Source organism: Eurosta solidaginis, chromosome 1 (genome assembly GCF_040869045.1).
Source record: "Eurosta solidaginis isolate ZX-2024a chromosome 1, ASM4086904v1, whole genome shotgun sequence".
In the NCBI taxonomy this organism is placed as follows: Eukaryota; Metazoa; Arthropoda; class Insecta; order Diptera; family Tephritidae; genus Eurosta; species Eurosta solidaginis.
The window spans coordinates 76,275,731-76,283,829 of NC_090319.1; positions in this window are offsets into that span (position 1 = coordinate 76,275,731).

Here is an 8,099-nt window from a genome sequence, read left to right on the forward strand (position 1 = left end):
CAAATTATCCCGTATTTGCTGAGAAAATGTCCCGAAATGACCCCGACGAAATCCCTAAAACAATCCAGAAATGATGCCGAAAGGGTCCCCAAATGATCCCGTATTAGTCGAGAAAAAGTCCCGAAATGACGACGGGATCCCTGACTAATCCCGAAAACCATTCAGAAATGATGCCGGAAGAGACCCCAAAAAATTCCGAAAAAATGCCGACATGACCCCGACGGGATCCTGGACGGATACCGAAAACCATCTAGAAATGATGCCGGTAGGTACCCCAAAATGATCCCGAAATTGTCCCAAAATGACCCCGTGGGGATCCCGGACGGATCCCTAAAACCCTCCAGAAATAATGCCGGAAGGGACCCCAAATGATCTCGAAGAAGTCCTGAAATTACCCCGACGGTATCACCAAAACCACCCAGAAATGATGCCGGAAGGGAACCCAAAAAATCCCGAAAAAGTCCCGAAATGACCAGACGGGATCCCGGACGAATACCGAAAACTATCCAGATAGGATGCCGGAAAGGTCCTCAAATGATCCCCTAATTGTCCCGAAATTACCCTCACGGGATCCCGAAAACCATCCAGAAATGATGCCGGAAGGGACCCCAAATGATCCCGAAAAAGTCCGAAAATGACCCCGACGAGATCCCGGACGAATCCCGGAAACCATCCAGAAATGATCCCGGTAGGTACCCCAAATGATCTGGAAATAGTGCCGAAATTACCCCGTCGAGAGCCCCGACGGATCCAGGAAACTATGCAGAAATGATGCCGGAGAGGTCCTCAAATGATCCCCTAAGAGTCCCGAAATGATCCCTCTCGGGTCACGGACGGATCCCAAAAACCATCCAGTAACGATGCCGAAAGGGTCCCCAAATAATACCGTATAAGTAGAGAAAAAGTCCCGAAATGTCCAAAACGGGATCCCCGACGGATACCGAAATCCATCCAGAAATGATGCTGGAAGGGACCCCAAATGATCCCGTATTAGTCGAGAAAAAGTCCCGTAATGACCCCGACGGTATCTCGGACGAACCCCGGAAACTATGCAGAAATGATCCCGAAATAGTCCCGAAATGACCCCGTCGAGATCCCCGACGGATCCCGGAAACTACGCAGAAATGATGCCGGAAAGGTCTTCAAATGATCTCCTAATAGTCCCGAAATGATCCCCGACGAATCCCGGAAGCTATGCAGAAATGATGCCGGAAAGGTCTTCAAATGATCCCCTAATAGTCCCGAAATGATACTGAACGAATCCCGAAAACCATCCAGAAATGATGCCGGAAGGGACCCCAAATGATCCCGAAAAAGTCGCGAAATGACCCCGACGGGATCCCGAAAACCATCCAGAAATGATGGCGGAAGGGACCCAAAATTACCCCGAAAAGTCCCGTAGTGATCCCGGAAACCATCAAGAATTTATCTCTCAAAGATACGCAAATGATCCCGAAAATACCCCGACTGGATACCGAACGGATCCCGAAACCCATCCAGAAATGTTGCCGGAAAGGTCCCTAAATGTTCGCGAAAAAGTCCCGAAATTATCCCGGAATAGTCCCGAAAATATCCCAAAATAAACCCGACGGGATCCCGGACGGATCGCGAAAACTATACAGAAATGATCCCGGACGAATCCCGAAAACCTTCCAAAAATGATCCCCGAAGGGTCTCGATATGACCCCAACGGGATTACAAATAAGGCGAAGCTAATTGTAGAACCATTTTAATAAGGCAGCAGGCGCGTTGGAGCGAATGAAGAGTTACAAAGAAACATAGAGGTAAATCTAATAAAAGCGTGCTAATAAAAACAATTGATGGAGGGCGGGAGGAGAAGTACCGCTGCTCGTTTTTCCAAAATTGTTTAGATCTCGATCATTATGTGCCAGATACCAAAAACTATTGATTTAGGAGAAAATGTATATTGAGTTATAACAATTTATAGATTTTACACCAGAGTGGAAGAAGGGTGGGGGGGGGGGGGGGTGGGGAGGGGAGCGGAGGGTGTCACTGCTCACTTTGTAAGCCCTCAACTTATTTGACCCATTGAGTTTGTGATATTGGTGAAGGCCAGTATACGTAAAGTTATAATGTGTAAAAATAATTAAAAAGTAATTGCTCGAAGGGGTCGTGGGACCCCCACCCCTCTTTCCATGTTCGAAAAAAATTTCGCTAGTAGACTACTGTCTGTGTCCCCAATTTCATCAAAATCCGTTTAGCCGTTCTGGTGTGATTCAGTCGCAAAGACTAAAAAATATAATAATTAAATTATAACTGTTCGTAGGGGGCGGGGCCTTCCGCCCTTTTGAAAAATATATAGCTAGTAGATCCTTCTAGACTATTGGCTATACGTGTGCCAAATTTCATCCAAATCCGTCCAGCCGTTCTTGCGTGATTGAGTCACAAAGACAAACGTCTGGACAAACATCCAAACATCTAAACATCCAAACATCCAAACTTTGCATTTATAATATATACTAGCCTTTACCCGCGGCCCCGTCCGCAAGGAGAAAATAAAATATATGTGCTATTCGCGTTAGCCTGTTTATCAAGTTGTCTGTTTAAAAATTTTTTCTGTCAATGTATTTTATTTTTTAATACAGTAAAAAAAAAAAACTAACTGAGCTGATGGGCACGCTTACATGAATAGTACAATACACTTTTTTCGAATTAAAAAAAATACATTTTGTTTCTAAGTTAAATTAATTGATATGACAGGGGTGAAATAATTACTACTCATAGAACAAAGGAGTGAAACTACAATTAGCTAAAACCAAAAAGAAGTTTTTAAATAAAAGCAGTGTTGCTTTTTCGGGTATTTAGTTGGTTAAAATATTACAAAAATTTTAATTATAGTTGTAATAGTTCGTTACAGGATTCATTTAAAAATAGAACGAAAAAGCTGATATATTAAAGATAAAACATACCGAATTTTAATTACGAATAATTTGCCGTAAATCCACGGCCATGTGTGCTGAATTACCGGTTTCGAAGAGACCTAAAATGATCCCGGAAGTGTCCCTAAATGACACCAAATAGTCACGAAATGATGCCGACGGGATCCTGGACAAATCTCGAAAACTATCCAGAAATGATGCCGGAAGGGTCCCAAAATAATCCCGAAGTAGTCACGAAAAGTCCCGAAATGACCCTGACGGGATCCCGGACGGATCCCGAAAACCATCCAGATTTGATTCCTGAACGGTCCGCAAATGATCCCGAAAATCGCCCAGAAATTATCCCGGAGCAGTCCCAAAATGATTCCGAAATAGTAGTCACGAAAAAGGCCCGAAATGACCCTGACGGGATCCCGAAAACCATCCAGAAATGACTCTGAAGGGATACCCAAATGATCCCGGAAAAGTCCACAAACCATCCAGAATTGATCTCTGAAGGTTCCGCAAATGATCCCGAAATAGTCCCGAAAGTCACGAAAAACTCAGACCCATCCCGAAAATCATGAAGAAATTATCCTGGAAGGGTCCCACAATTACCCCGAAATAACTCCGACGGGATCCTGGACAGATCCCGAAAATCATCCAGAACTGAGCTCTGAAACGTCCGCAAATAATCCAGAAATAGTCCGGAAAAAGTCCCGAAAAAACTCCGTCGGGATCCCGGACAGATCCCGAAAATCCCCCAGAAATTTTGCCGGAGGGGTCCCAAAATGATTCCGAAATAGTCCCGAAAAAGTCCCGAAATGACCTTGAGGGGATCCCAGACCGATACCGAAAACCATCCAGAATTTATCTCTAAAGGGTCCGCAATTTATCCCAGATAAAGTCGCGAAAAAACTACGAATGGATCCCGAACAGATCCCGAAAATCATAGAGAAATTATCCCGGAAGGGTCCCAAAATGATCCCGAAATAGTCCCGAAAAGGCGCGAAATAACCCTGACGGGATCCCGGACGGATCCCGAAAACCACCCAGAAATGATCTTTAAGGGCAACTGACCCCGAAATAGTCGTGAAAGTCCCGAAATTACCCCGACGGGATCCCGAAAACCATCCAGAAATTATCCCTGAAGGATCCCCAAATGATCCAAGAACAGTCTCGAAATTCGCTGACATTTTCCCGAAAAAGTAAAAAAATAAACCCGACGGGATCTCGGACGGATCCCGAAAACGATCCAGAAATGATGCCGGAAGGGACCCCAAATGATCCCGAAAAATTCCCGAAATTCCCCCGATGGGATCCCGGACGGATCCCGGATCATCCAGAAATGATGCCGGTTGGTACCTCAAAATGATCCCGAAATAGGCCAGAAATGACCCCGTCGGGATCCCGGACGGATCCCCAAAAGTATACAGAAATGATGCTGGAAGGTGAAATGATCCCCTTAAAGAAAGATGAAAAATAAAATGATCCCCTTATAGTTCCGAAATGATCCTGACGGGATTCCCGACGGATCCCGGAAACTATCCAGAAATGATGGCGGAAAGGTTCCCAAGTTATCCCCAAATAGTCCCGAAATTACCCTGACGGTATCCCGGACGGATCACGAAAACCATTCGGAAATGATGGCGAAAGGGTCCCCAAATGATCCCGCATTAGTCGCGGGTTCCGAAATGACCCCCTGACGGGATCCCCGAAGGATCCCGGAAACTATCCAGAAATGATGCCGGAAAGGTTCCCAAGTTATCCCCAAATAGTCCCGAAATTACCCTGACGGTATCCCGGACGGATACCAAAAACCATCTAGAAAAGTGGCCGGAGGATACCCCAAATGATCCCGAAAAAGTCCTGAAATGATCCAGACGGGATCCCGGACGAATCCCGAAAACTATCCATCTAGGTACCCCAAATGATCCCGAAATAGTCCCGAAATTACCCCGCCGGGATAACGGGCGAATCCCGAAAAAGTCCTGAAATGACCCCGACGGGATCCCGTACGGATCCCGAAAATCATCCAGAAATGATGAAGGTAGGTACCCAAATGATCCCGAAATAGTCCCGAAATGATCCCGGACGGATCCCGAAAACCAACCAGAAATGATGCCGGTAGGTACCCCAAATGGTCCCGATATGACCCCGTCGGGATCCCGAAGGGATCCCTAAAACTATCCAGAAATGATGCCGGAAAGGTCCCCAAATAACCCCCTAATAGTCCCGAAATTACGCCGACGGAATCCCGGACGGATCCGGAAACTATCCAGAAATGATGCCGGAGGAGACCCCAAATGATCCCGCTAAAGTCCCAAAATGACCCCGACAGGATCCCGGACGGATCCCGTAAACCATCCAGAAATGATGCCGGTAGGTACCCCAAATGGTCCCGATATGACCCCGTCGGGATCCCGAACGGATCCCTAAAACTATCCAGAAATGATGCCGAAAGGGTCCCCAAATTATCCTGTATTAGTCGAGAAAAAGTTCCGAAATGACTCCAACGTGATCCCGGACGGATCCCGAAAACCATCTAGAAATGATGCCGGAAGAAGAGACCCCAAATGATCCCGCAAAAGTCTCAAAATGACCCCGACAGGATCCCGGACGGATCCTGTAAACCATCCAGAAATGATGCCCGAAGAGACCCCAAATGATCCCGCAAAAGTCCCAAAATGACCCCGACAGGATCCCGGACGGATCCCGAAAACCATCCAGAAATGATGCCGGGAGAGACCCCAAATGATCCCGCAAAAGTCCCAAAATGACCCCGACAGGATCCCGGACGGATCCCGTAAGCCATCCAGAAATGATGCCGGAGGAGACCCCAAATGATCCCGCTAAAGTCCCAAAATGACCCCGACAGGGTCCCGGACGGATCCCGAAAACCATACAGAAATGATGCCGAAAGAGACCTCAAATGATCTCGCAAAAGTCCCAAAATGACCCCGACAGGATCCCGGACGGATCTCGTAAACCATCCAGAAATGATGCCGGAAGAGACCCCAAATGATCCCGCAAAAGTCCCAAAATGACCCCGACAGGATCCCGGACGGATCCCGAAAGCCATCCAGAAATGATGCCGGGAGAGACCCCAAATGATCCCGCAAAAGTCCCAAAATGAGCCCGACAGGATCCCGGACGGATCCCGAAAACCATCCAGAAATGATGCCGGAATGGACCCCAAATGGTCCCAAAATGACACCGACGGGATCCCGGACGGATACCGAAAACCATCCAGAAATGATGCCGGCAGGTACCCCAAATTATCCCAAAATAGTCCCGAAATGACCCTGACGGGATCGCGGACGGATTCCGAAAACCATCCAGAAATGCTGCCTATAGGGTCCCCAAATGATCCTGTATTAGTCGAGAAAAAATTCCGAAATGACTCCGACGGGATCCCGGACGGATCCCGAAAACCATCTAGAATTGATACCGGAAGGTACTCCAAATGATGCCGAAATAGTCCCGAAATGACATCGACGGGATCCCGGACGGATCCCGAAAACCATCCAGAAATGATGCCGGAGGAGACCCCAAATGATCCCGCTAAAGTCCCAAAATGACCCCGACAGGGTCCCGGACGGATCCCGTAAACCATCCAGAAATGATGCCGGAAGAGACCCCAAATGATCCCGCAAAAGTCCCAAAATGACCCCGACAGGATCCCGGACGGATCCCGTAAACCATCCAGAAATGATGCCGGAAGAGACCCCAAATGATCCCGCAAAAGTCCCAAAATGACCCCGACAGGATCCCGGACGGATCCCGTAAACCATCCAGAAATGATGCCGGAAGAGACCCCAAATGATCCCGCAAAAGTCCCAAAATGACCCCGACAGGATCCCGGACGGATCCCGTATACCATCCAGAAATGATGCCGGAGGAGACCCCAAATGATCCCGCAAAAGTCTCAAAATGACCCCGACAGGATCCCAGACGGATCCCGAACACCATCCAGAAATGATGCTGGAAGAGACCCCAAATGATCCCGCAAAAGTCCCAAAATGACCCCGACAGGATCCCGGACGGATCCCGTAAACCATCCAGAAATGATGCCAGAAGAGACCCCAAATGATCCCGCAAAAGTCCCAAAATGACGCCGACGGGATCCCGGACGGATCCCGTAAACCATCCAGAAATGATGCCGAAAGGTTCCCCATATGATCCTGTATTAGTCGAGAAAGAGTTCCGAAATGACCCCGACGGGATCCCGGATGGATCCCGAAAACCATCTAGAAATGATGCCGGAAGGTACCCCAAATGATGCCGTAATAGTCCCGAAATGACATCGACGGGATCCCGGACGGATCCCGAAAACCATCCAGAAATGATGCCGGAAGAGACCCCAAATGATCCCGCAAAAGTCCCAAAATAACCCCGACAGGATCCCGGACGGATCCCGAAAACCATCCAGAAATGATGCCGGAATGGACCCCAAATGGTCCCGAAATGACACCGACGGGATCCCGGACGGATCCCGAAAACCATCCAGAAATGATGCCGGAAGAGACCCCAAATGATCCCGCAAAATTCCCAAAATGACCCCGACAGGATCCCGGACGGATCCCGAAAACCATCCAGAAATGATGCCGGAATGGACCCCAAATGGTTCCGAAATGACACCGACGGGATCCCGGACGGATCCCTAAAACCATCCAGGAATGATTACGGAAAGGACCCAAACTGACCCCGAAAAAGTCCCGTAATGATCCCGGAAACGATCAAGAATTTATCTCTCGAAGGTACGCAAATGATCCCGAAAGTACCCCGACGGGATCCCGAACGGATCCCGAAATGATGCCGGAAGGGTCCCCAAATGATCGCGAAATAGTCCTGAAATGATTCCGGAATAGTCCCGAAAATGTCCCAAAATAACCCCGACGGGATCCCGGACGGATCCCGAAAACTATACAGAAATGATCCCGGAAGGGTCCCAAAATGATCCCGAAATAGTCCCGAAAAAGTCCCGAAATTACCCCGGCGTAATCCCGGACCGATCCCGAAAACCATCCAGAAATGATCCCGGAGGGTCTCGATATGACCCTTACGAGATTACAAATAAGGTGAAGCTAATTATAAAACCATGTTAATAAGGCAGCAGGCGCATTGGAGCGAATAAAAAGTTACATAGAAACATACAGGTAAAGCTAATAAAAGCGTGCTAATAAAAACAATTGATGGAGGGCGGATGGCGGGAGTAGA